Source organism: Erithacus rubecula, assembly GCF_903797595.1.
Source record: "Erithacus rubecula genome assembly, chromosome: 3".
Lineage (NCBI taxonomy): Eukaryota > Metazoa > Chordata > Aves > Passeriformes > Muscicapidae > Erithacus > Erithacus rubecula.
Window position 1 is genome coordinate 109,414,265 of NC_136689.1, and position 11,418 is coordinate 109,425,682.

Here is an 11,418-nt window from a genome sequence, read left to right on the forward strand (position 1 = left end):
CCTCATAAAACAGAGATTTAATTTGAGGTTCTATCACTGAAGTACTTCATACTACTTCTCCTTAGGAGCTAGGAAGCTTATGAGTAATTTCCATCACACTACCAAAGCTGCTGCAGAAATACAGCACTGCAGTCTCTAATGACCTGAGATTTTTATGTGGAAGGAATTACAAAAAGTTAAGCTGCAAGTTTTAGCCACTAAGCAATATTTTTATATCATTATAAAAATGGCTTTTTGGATTCAATTACTACAGAGGTAATATAAGTCATCCCTTTTCCCTTGAAATATTAATAGGGCACACATACAGGGTCCACACAGCTAATCATATGACTCGAAAATTAGTCTGAATTTGCACTTCTCTTTGCCTACACATAAAAAATTGAGAAATCACAGAGAAAAATAACAAACATGCCATTAATATGAAAGAGGGGGGAGAGGCTTTATCAAAATATTTATTCCAGAAAATCATAAGAGTTTGCTTACAAGACAGCAGCTATCCTCATGCTTTTCAAGCATTAATTACAATCCTAGTTAAAACATGTATTTTCACAACAAGGCTTCGGAAACAGAGGTACATCAAATAAAAAAGGACCAGTTAAGTAATTTGATCCAAAGAGAATTTTGTTGCCCTTCTACTGTACTCAGTGGCACCAGCTACACTTTTAATCAGAAAAATAAGAACATACTCTATAAAGTAAGTTATTAGACAGGTAAAAACTGTTGAATACCAAGAACTAGCTAAAAGTTCCTTATTTTATTAATAAATTCTTTAGACCATGTTTCAGAACTGATCAGTCTCATGCATAGACCCTTTTTTCCAAAGGATATTCCTGACTGTGATCAGATAGAATTAGAAACAAACATTTTTAAAAAAACACAAAAAGAAACTCTTTCCCATCTAAGCACAGTAAAAAGCTTGTATAGGACCTAGTTTTCATATGAACATTACTACCCAACCTAAAGCAGTATTTAAGAGAGAATCTGTCCAAGCCATACACAAAGCAAAATTTTAATCAAGCATTTATCCATCTATTCCATAACATTAAACCTTACTAAAAGATAGAAAGAAGAAACATTAATAACATCAACAATATTTATGACATATCTGCCATACATCAGGAGTCTCTAACTTTTTAACCTCAGACATAGAAAGAATTACCTTCAGGCATTATACAGAGCTACCACCTTCTTCAAATTCAGGAGGAGAGGAACAGCACACATTTGTTTCACTTGATTTTTGGCAATAGAGTAGCATGGCTGTTCAAAGCCAGAGAAGATCTGCAAAGAAAATATTCAAAATGCAATTACTATTAAAATGTCAGGATTTCATGATCATAATTACATCTAATACAGAAATCAATGTATGTTAATGCCAGAAGAATAATTATGTGGTAGATGTTTAGGGTTTTGTTAATTAACAATGCTATCCAGTCACAAGCCTGCCCAGATCTGCTACACATCTGAATACTTCTGCTCAATATTTTTGTTTATTATAACTGTCAATCATACTTTTGAGTGTTTACAAGGAAAGAAATTTAGCTCACTATTAAGAACTGCTTGCTTTTTCATTAACTGAAATTAATTTTTGGAACTAGTGCAGAATGCTGATACAGTGATACTGAGAAGAATAGAGAAAGTCTTAACAATGTAATTTATCTAAGAAAATCCAGCATTAAAAGGCATACATGTTACTGCTGTAGAATGAACAGTCTTATCCAGCAGCTGTCTCCCACAGATTCCTTCAGGAATCATTATCACCTTCCTTATCTGAAAGGTAACCAAAAAAGGTCTGAAAAAGCCATTCACCTACTTTCAAAACATGTTAGATTTATTTATTATACTTTTTTGAAAATAAACTGAAGATGTTACCACTCCCAGAAGTTTGTCACTGCATCTTGGTCAGGGGCTTCCTCTCCCAGAACTGCTTTTTAAACTACAATGGCAACTACAACCAAAATGAGCCAGATCAGCAAAGGAGACCTTTCTAGGCTACCCTAGTTCATTTTAACTGTGTTCAGTTAAGTAGCAGTGCCAAAGGAGAAGGAGCTTTGGCAAAGAACGTCACAAGCTGTTGGGCTCAGGGCAGTGAAGCAAGTGCACAAACTCCAAACTGCAAACAAACATTATTTCTATCATGTTAATGCCCTAGCAAGCTTTCTGAGAAGATGATCAGGCACTATAAAGGGTGATAATCCATTACTAAAAATAGGCTTGCTGAAGCCTGAAAACCATTAGAACACGTAAACCATTTTATACAACCTAGGCTATTACAGATAAATCAAAAACACTCCACCCCACATCTGAAAAACCTTAATAAAGGGCAAAATTATTTTTATGGTCATGGAACAGAAGAATTATCTTCCTTTTGTTCACTCCCCCATCACTCCTATGCAAAATGCACACATAACATTTTATCAGAAGCAAGGTACAATAAAAGGGAAATAACCAGTGTGTTTAAGTGCTACCATTAAAAAAATTGCAACTGAAGTGTCCTCCTCCCATTTAGCTATTCAGCAGTCAGTTGCTGTATTGAGCAAAATGATTTTATGAATACTTGCTTTAGGTCAAAGTAATTCACATTAACATGAAACTAATGAAATACTTCTGCCACAAACTAGGAACACAACACAATCTCCAGTCTTATTTTTTGCAAGCACTAAGATAACAAAAAAAAAACCCAAAAAACAAACAAGTGCTCTTTCTTCACTCAACATTTCATTGAACAATGCTGGGGGAAGAGAACTACACTAATGCAGTGTGGACATGCAGGTAGGACACATTTGTATTAAACTGCTCTTTAAAAAAAAAAAAAAAAAAAAAAAAAGGTAGAATTCACAAAATTCCATGGAATTCACCCACTCTCAAGGCTGCTACATTTCAGTGAACACTTCCAGGATGATAAAAATGATGTAAAGCAAGGCTCCAGAGAATACATGCCTTAAACAGCAACCTCTCCTGCAGATTCACTGATAGCCAACAAAGACACACTGCAGCTCTTCCTCCCTCCAGCAGGAACTAACTATGCCAAGTGCCTCTCTCCAGCTGCCTGTTTTCACAGCAGCAGAACAAAATTAATTTTGAGAGCTCTCCCTAGTCTTGCATCTCTGGACAGCATCTGCCTGTGTTCAAAGTTACAGAGGGCATGCATGAAAACCTACCACAGATGCCCAAGTTTCTTTTCTTTCAAAGGTCAGGTTATTGCAGACTGTTTCAGGCAAGGTCAGCTACACATCACAAACGAGCCTCCAAGTTTTTTCCCAATATTCTAGAATACTGTCATTATCCAGCAGTAACACAAGGTCTTAACATAATCTTGGGGTGAAAGTGACACCATCAAGCTTCAACAGAATATATCCATACATATTTTGCTCTTCTTCTGTTTGTATTACCACAATAGGTCATTAGGAGAGGATCAGGCTTTATTTATTTATTTTTCACTTGATACTCTTATGTAGTGTTACAAGTTTTAAGGCTTTTGGTGCTTCATTGCAGTAATTAATTTTGTTTCAATAGAGGTTCAACAACTACACAATTTGGCAGCTACTGAAGACAGAGCTGCTACCTACGTAATCAAATAAAAAACACAAATGACTAATTCACCTAGATTATTTGTTTAAACTGTATGACTTGCAGCATTAGAGTCATGCTATCATATAAACTAGATCCTTCACACTATGGTATAAACTTCTGTATGACCAACTGCCATGAATTATCAGGAAGACCATTTAAAAACAGCTGAACATTTGAAATTTTCTGTAACAGCTGCCAGATCAGCCAGAATATGGTAAGGATGAATAAAAGAAAATAGATGAGATGACAAAAATGTAAGAATGGCACAAAGCATAAGAAGTTTCCATAATTAATTGAAAATACATATACTGTCGCATTAGGTAATAAAACACCAAAACAAGCCATACACTGTGCTGGTTGTAACAGATTTCAATGAAATTACTGCAATCTTTTCTTATATAATACAAACCCTTCAACAATCAACTACTTCTGAAGTCAGTGTTGACCAATACTTTCAACACATGCTGTTTACAAGTATTAAGATATATCATAGCTCAGAACCTGTTCACTGTTACATCTCTAAAAGGAAATTAATGTCTGTTTACAGACTCTTTTTGTCAATACAGCACAGGCATCACAGGTTTCACAGCACACTACAAGTAATCCTATGGCAACATTAATCATCCATTTCTGCCTTTAAATGCAGAATTCCTGCTTCTAATTATCCAATGCTGACCATTCCATTGTTTCATAGTACAATGCCTTCCAACTTCACAAACTCAGCATTCAGAGCAGGACAAAGATAGAAATCAACATTTATGCTATTTGGGTTTAATAGGACATTAATCAACTTCGCTTCAGTCATTAAGTTCCCTCTGTATTATCTTAATTGTTCATGCTCATGCTTCTGACATCTAATTTCCCATACTTCCTTTATAATCTGGATTACAAACTAAACCAAGGAAACAGACATAGTGATAAAGTTTTCTTCATAACATTTAAACTGAACTATGCAAAAGTAATCATTTTCCTTTAAACCCAGTGGTGTAAAATTCCATCCACAACAGCAACACACAAGCAGTATACGGTATCTTGCTTTTTGTTCCCAGAGAAGTGCCGCTCCACATCTGTATACTTTCATCTGCCAGGTCAGACAGAACCAAGAGGTCCAAAGTCTTTTCCCCCTGTATGTATCACCAGGTCAAAATGGGCTCAAGCCTGAAAGCAGACAGAACTAGCTAAATTACCTGAGGCATACAGTGGCTGCATTTCCACACTGCTATTACACATTCACATACTTCTGTGTGATCCCCATCTGTGTGCTGCTGATAAAGAAGTTTCACTTCCCTTGCTGCAGAAGTGCTGAGGCTACGCTAGAGGTAACAGTGTCTCCTATATCAGTCATAAATGTTATTACCCCATTGCCAGGGTCAAGAGCTTCACAGGACGTCACCACAGAATTTCTGCCTGTAGAAAGGGCAATTCATGTGAGGCAAAGGCTGACAAATTTGTGACATGCTTAAAAAGAATCAAGTGCTATTCTTCAGTCAGTGAATATCTTATCTGGGTAACATCTCTCCTCAAGGCCAATATAACTTTAGTACTTCTTAAGTTGGAGTAAACTTGGAGCACATTAGCATGTTATTAAATTATGCTTCATTTCCATACCGCAAATCTTAAGGTTTGCCTCTCAAACGCTACAGTTCCTGTGATTTAACCTTTCAGAAAAGAATTTCATGCTTCACCTTAAGCAACTTGAACTTAAGCAACTCCATTATAGACCTGGAGAGTGCACCTTACAATTCATTTTCTTTTCTTCAATAAACTTGCCTTCTACCTCTACTTACTTTTTTTCCAAGTGCCCTTCTCAAAAAATGCTATCTTGCTCCAACTTGCAGACCCCAGAAGCATTTTATAGCACATAAATCAAAGGAATCAAAATGTAAATAGAAACTGAAGCTAAATTTAATGCAACTAACACTTTTCTTAATGTCAGTAGTATGACCCTCTCTAAAAGCAGGCTTCAAGGATCTTTCTTCAATGCTGCAACCTAATGCATTTAACCAGAAATACTTTAATTTTGCAGAACATTACTACCACCACCAGAAGAACAGAAAGAATGACCTCATTGTGAAGGCACACATTCTTCAGTATTGCTTTATGCAACATAAATGGCGATGTTTCTAAAACACAGTGCAAATGCATACCATTTCCTGGATAGTCAACTGTTGAAAAGAAATATGCTTTAAAAGGCACTTAAAAACTAAGACAAAACCCCAAAACTCTCAGATGTATGATGAATAAGTAGTATGGCTCCTCCTGACCCAGCTGCAGACAATAATTTAATTCTCCTACTCCTCCAAAATAAATTTAACGAGAAGACCACATTTAAATACCGAGATAAATACTGCTGAAGGTGGAGATCCTATCTCCCATTACCACTTCATATCAAAGCCTATAAACCTCATGTTCAAGCCACACAGTATTCTTAAAGAAAGGCTGTCAATCCCTGACATCTGTAAGGTGCCATCTGGAGCTCTATTTATATGTTGAGATGTGCATCAGGCACAGAGGCGGTTACTTAATTACAGCATCTCCAACAGTCACTGTGTTCTTAACAGCTCTAAAACTCAGCTGCTGGTCAGCAAAGCAGCTCTTTGCCACTCAACCCAGGAGCCAAGCTGCAATCCCGCACAGTAACCAGGATACATTCCTAAATCCTACTTCCCAACTCAATAAATAGGAATTTCAAAAGTCAGTAATTCAGTAATTCTTAGTCTAAGAGACTTTTTCCCCCCTTCCCCTCCTTTAAGATGAACAATTTTATATATTACTGTCCTAATAATTCAGTTACATATGGCCATCATATTCAGAGTCTGAATTACATGGAAGCTCCTCATTCAGCTAAGGAAGTGCTGCAATGCCTTCAAAAGTCCTCAGCAACATCAAGGGTGAAAGAGCAGATCAAAAGCAAATCTGGGCAGGCAAGAAAACACTGTACATTAAAGAGTGGCTTTGAAATTGGTGTGGCCCAAAACAATGCAGCTTCTCACAAGTTCAGACAAAACTTATTCTAGGAATTCTAGGAATGCAACAGTTTCAAACACGTACATGAGGCAACAAGCACATTATCAGGCACTGTGTCATGATTCCATATGAACATGACTATAAAGCTTCAAATCTTTGTCTTTCAGACATTCAAATGATTGTTAGCATCTATTTATGCTGGTTTTCACTGATCTGAGGAGCTGCCAAAACAGCCTATATAACAGATCAGACAAAAGTTCCAGTCTTCCAATAGTAAGTACAGTTTTATCCCATTTTTTAAAGCTTCACATCTCTTACATAATAGAAAGCAAAACTTTTGTGCCTCAGTTAACAGGTAGAAGTCTGAAAACAAACCTAGGATTTCTGACAATCTTATTGCTAGGAAATAGTCCACAGCTTGTAGACTTATCCCTTTTCTTTCTTTCCTTTTTTTGTTTTTAATTGATGCAAACAAGTCTTTCCACAGCTGTCTGCGCCTTAATTTTTGACAAAGTTAACTGAAGGCTTTGTCAGATTTTTCTTTTTTTTAATGTGCAATTTTGCCAATTCAAAGCATTTGTGGAGTACAAGCCTCCCTTGAATTACAGAGATCAATACATTCCCTTTGCAAAGATTGGTACTCTCGGGTACATGGAGCTTCAGGTGGTTTTATTCAAGTTACTGACTGACTCCATAGTGGTGGGAAGGTTCTTCCTGTAGGTACATATTCTTTAAAATAATTTGCATGTAAAGCCTTCCAGTGTTTGCAAACAGTTCTGCAAGAAACAGACAACAAAAATTCCATTGTTTTTTATACCCAACTCAGACAAGACGGCACCAACACTTCTTCCACTAATGCTCTCTCTGATCAGCCAAGACCACAAACTCTGGCAACAGAAAGAGAACCAGACTTACAAATCCCTTTCCTCAGCCACTTCTTCTGCTCCTTTCCCTGCACCAACTTTCTGTGGTGCAACTACCCATATTTCTGTGAACTAAACTGGATGACTTTGCTGTAACAAGTCAAAAACAGCACACTTCTCCAGGACACTGATAGCTCACATCAGTTTCATGATCTGGTTCATTACTTAACTCCACAAACTACACTTCATCTAAGGCTGGAAAGAGGCCAGTGAATACAGAGGATACTCAACATGAGAATCATCATTCAAGACAAGTGACAATTTTCTGAAGGCATCAATCACATTTCTAACTGCCCGTGCCATCCTCAGTTACTAATAGATCACATCTTGGAAACCTAGCAAAAAACCCAAACCAGCACCGTCTTATAAAGCAGGCTAAGGTAACTTAAAAATATTCAATTACTGCAGATACAACCAACAACAAATACAAAATCTTCAGATACAAAATACTGATACTACAACTTTTTTTTTTTTTTCCTTTATATGGAAAAAAGAAAAATCTTGGCCAGAAGTATTTAAAAGAAAAATAAAGAACATAAGACTGATTAAATGGCATTTACTTCACAGGAATGAAAACACTACAGATGGAAAAGAAAGTCAAAGATTGATAATAATGAAATGTAAGGGAAGTAAAGATCCTTGTGATTTAGTCTGACAGCCTACATAAAAGTCACAAGTTCTTCCTTCATTTCTATTCATAAGCAATCAGATTTTTTAAAAAGCATTAAAGTTTTCTGGTAACAAGGAAATCCTCTATTGGTAAACTCTTTGGTTTGCAACTCTCAAACTTGTTTTGAATACTTCTTATTCTACATTAATTATAAAATCAGTATTTGAACTTTCATGATCTAAAGATAAAAAAGAGAAATTTGATAAATTCTAAGTTTACTTATAGCTCACACATCACGAACCAACCTCCTCCTATTCATCAACCTTCATACTGTCAGTGGTATCTGAAAGTACATGACCACCAGCAAGATGCAGAGCTCATACAACCCCCAGTCTCCCTAGGAATACATATTCAGGAATGTCTAGATTCTTCTCAGATTTGTTTATTAACTCCTCTTGGATATCACATATTTACAAATCACCTTTGGATCTCTACTGGCAACAGCGTGAAAGAAAGATAACAGCAATGTGCTGAGAAACGAGAAAAGATGCAAGATAGTTTGCAGAATATTGAATTGTCTCCAATCTCAATAAGGTGTTTTCTAATTTTCATGTGCCCTTCTTTACCTTTCTGGAATATAAATCTTTGGCAGCTTATAACAGCCAACAACATGCACCAATAAATTATTTTATGGAATTCTGCCAACTTGAAAACTATACAACCACCAAAGAAACCCCAAGAAAACCACAGAAAAACACAACTTACAATGACTGAGGTATTACAACTCTATTCCTGCCTTATTGAACCCTGGTTGTGCTTTTTAGAGGATGTGAAAATGTTGTTACAATACATTTTCTTTTTGAAATGTATAGGCATTTTACCACCAAGCCCTTAAAATAAAAAGGAAATTTTACACACTACCCCTCCCCCCTTCATTCAGACAGAACTGAGAATTTTGAGTCATATTTTCAAACCATTCACTGGGTGAGAATCAAGCCTCTTTCAATCAGCAGACAACACAAGTACTTGTAAAGAATATTTTTAAACAGAGAAGTCAGCTTGAATTTACTAGTAGAACACTTACAATATAGCATAAGCACAATGTATTAGAAGACAGCTTCTAGTCCTGTTACACAATATATTCTTATGTAAGAATCTTCATCTGAATTTAATAAAAATACACACTGTGTAGGATGGAAGATAAACTGTACCAATAAAAGCACCATTTTGTCAGTATGAACTGTCTATCCTAAGCCAACTACAATAAATAAGGGTCAAATTTTCACACTTTTGACGTACCAGCACAGCTACTTGTCATCAAAAAGCTCAAAGTTTAAGATAAACCACTGACACTGAAATACTGCCTGCAATACCAGGAAAAAAACACCATAAAGAGAAAAAAACACTGGAGCTCTAACTACAACACAAAATAGTACAGCATGTTCAATCATAGAACTAAATCAAAATAGAGTTTGGGAACTTAGAAATAGCAACCTTAAACATTCAAAAATCAGACCTCAGCAAAGTGCAATTCTTACAGAATTTATATTTTTGCTTTTGCTAAGGTGGTATAACTTTTTGAATCCATGATGTAAGAAAAACTCTCCCTATAATTAGTTCTTCAATACTGCATTCTACCTCTAAAATACATATCATTTTCAATCTGTTCAAAATGAAAACAGCATACTGGCCTGTCAAACACATCTTCAAGAAAAATAATGAAGATTGATGTATCACACAGATACTAATTCCACCTAATTCCTCCAAATAAAAGCAACATGCAATCGAAATACTGAACACACTATTCCACTATGGCCACCATAGCTTCCCTACTCTCCTGAAAAACCAAAGATGCTGTTCTAAAAGAAAGTCTTAGGAGGTAAGAAAACATGAGCTATTTTATGAAGAGAAAATAAATCCATGTTCTAGAGTCAGTTAAAAACCCATTAGAACATTACTTAGGCAGAGCTGCTCTCAAATATTCACACACCATTCTTCTTCTCATTGATCTCATAGCATTACACAGCAAGACAGATGCAGGACATTTGACTAGGAAAACCAGTCAATAAACCAGTTTTACATTTTACTTTCCATTAACAAGTAATTAACACAGGTCAGAAAGAAATTCATACAGCATTCAAACACCCCTTTTTTATACTTATTTGTACTAATTCCTAGAAAACAGCCCATCACAGCTTATTTTCTCGATGCACAAGCTACTAGAACTTTATATATAGCACACTGTAATTGTTTTGCCTCAATGTGATAAAGACAGCAGGTCCAGCTGCAAAAATCTGTTTCCAAAAGAACTGTCAACATCTCAGACGGACATGAAAAGCTACACTGAGATGTTGCTTGAGCTCAGACCCCTGTTGAACCACAGAATGCAAACCTGAACAACAAAAGGAAAACACACACCTGGAGATGGACAGAAGACAAGCAAGAATTGCCCTGACTGCCCTGTCTCAATCTACGAACGGAAATGTGGGATCAATAAATTTGTTTTGATATTTCTGTTGGCAACTTCCAACAACTGGTACTGACATATTATTCATGCATTATTAACAATATAGTTATGCTTGAAACCTATCAGAAAACACCAAGTATATCCATTTCCAACTCTGCTTACAAACAGAAAAGATAGTAAGAGATGGTACATAGCTATGATGTTTTCCAACTTGCCTTTCAACTGAACTAATTTAAAAAACCCTAAAATTTAAATTAAAACTAAATAAAGAGTGGATCTGCACTCATAAATAGACATAAAGTGACTTTCTCAGCAACCAGAGAATGTTAATTAGCTCACAAAAATAATTGCTAGCAATATCTTTATCACCATTAATCATGCTATAGGCTTTCACAACACCCAGTTCATGTGAGGATCTTTCAACTTGCACACCAAAATCATTAGTCTGGCAAATCAGCTACAGACACTCAGCAATTCTTACAACTGAATTAGTAATTTACATATTAATGATTTTTTTTTTGTTTTGTTTTGTTTGGTATCACTACATTCAATCACATCCTGCAGTATAATACAATATTATTATGTAAGCTGGCATCTTGTAATCAAGTGTTTGCTATGCGGTAATACTGAAGAACAACTTTGCATCAGAATGCTAACTATTAATAGGTTCATTGAAAGTATTAAGTTTTTTTTTTTTGTCTCTTCATCATCTTCAGAAACCGTTCATATAATGTCACTGAGCTGTGGACCATAAATCAGGAGCACAACTTTCTTGAGCAATATTGCAAATGCAGAAGGAGACACATGACTGCTTGGGCACTATCCAAATGACTGAAGTGGCTCATGTAATAACTGGGTACACACACTATAGTTTTTCATTT

The 11,418-nt window shown here is 35.9% G+C and overlaps 1 protein-coding gene across 2 annotated transcripts in view; it reads right to left on the minus strand.

Annotated features, from left to right (window-relative positions):
• The window catches only part of RB1CC1 (RB1 inducible coiled-coil 1), a 64,922-nt gene that overhangs the window by 50,705 nt on the left and 2,799 nt on the right, over positions 1 to 11,418 (minus strand). For both annotated transcript variants that reach the window (XM_079299846.1, XM_079299845.1), the window contains exon 2: positions 1,160 to 1,278. The gene's annotated coding sequence lies outside the window, so the exon portion shown is untranslated. The remainder of the gene's footprint in view (positions 1 to 1,159; positions 1,279 to 11,418) is intronic.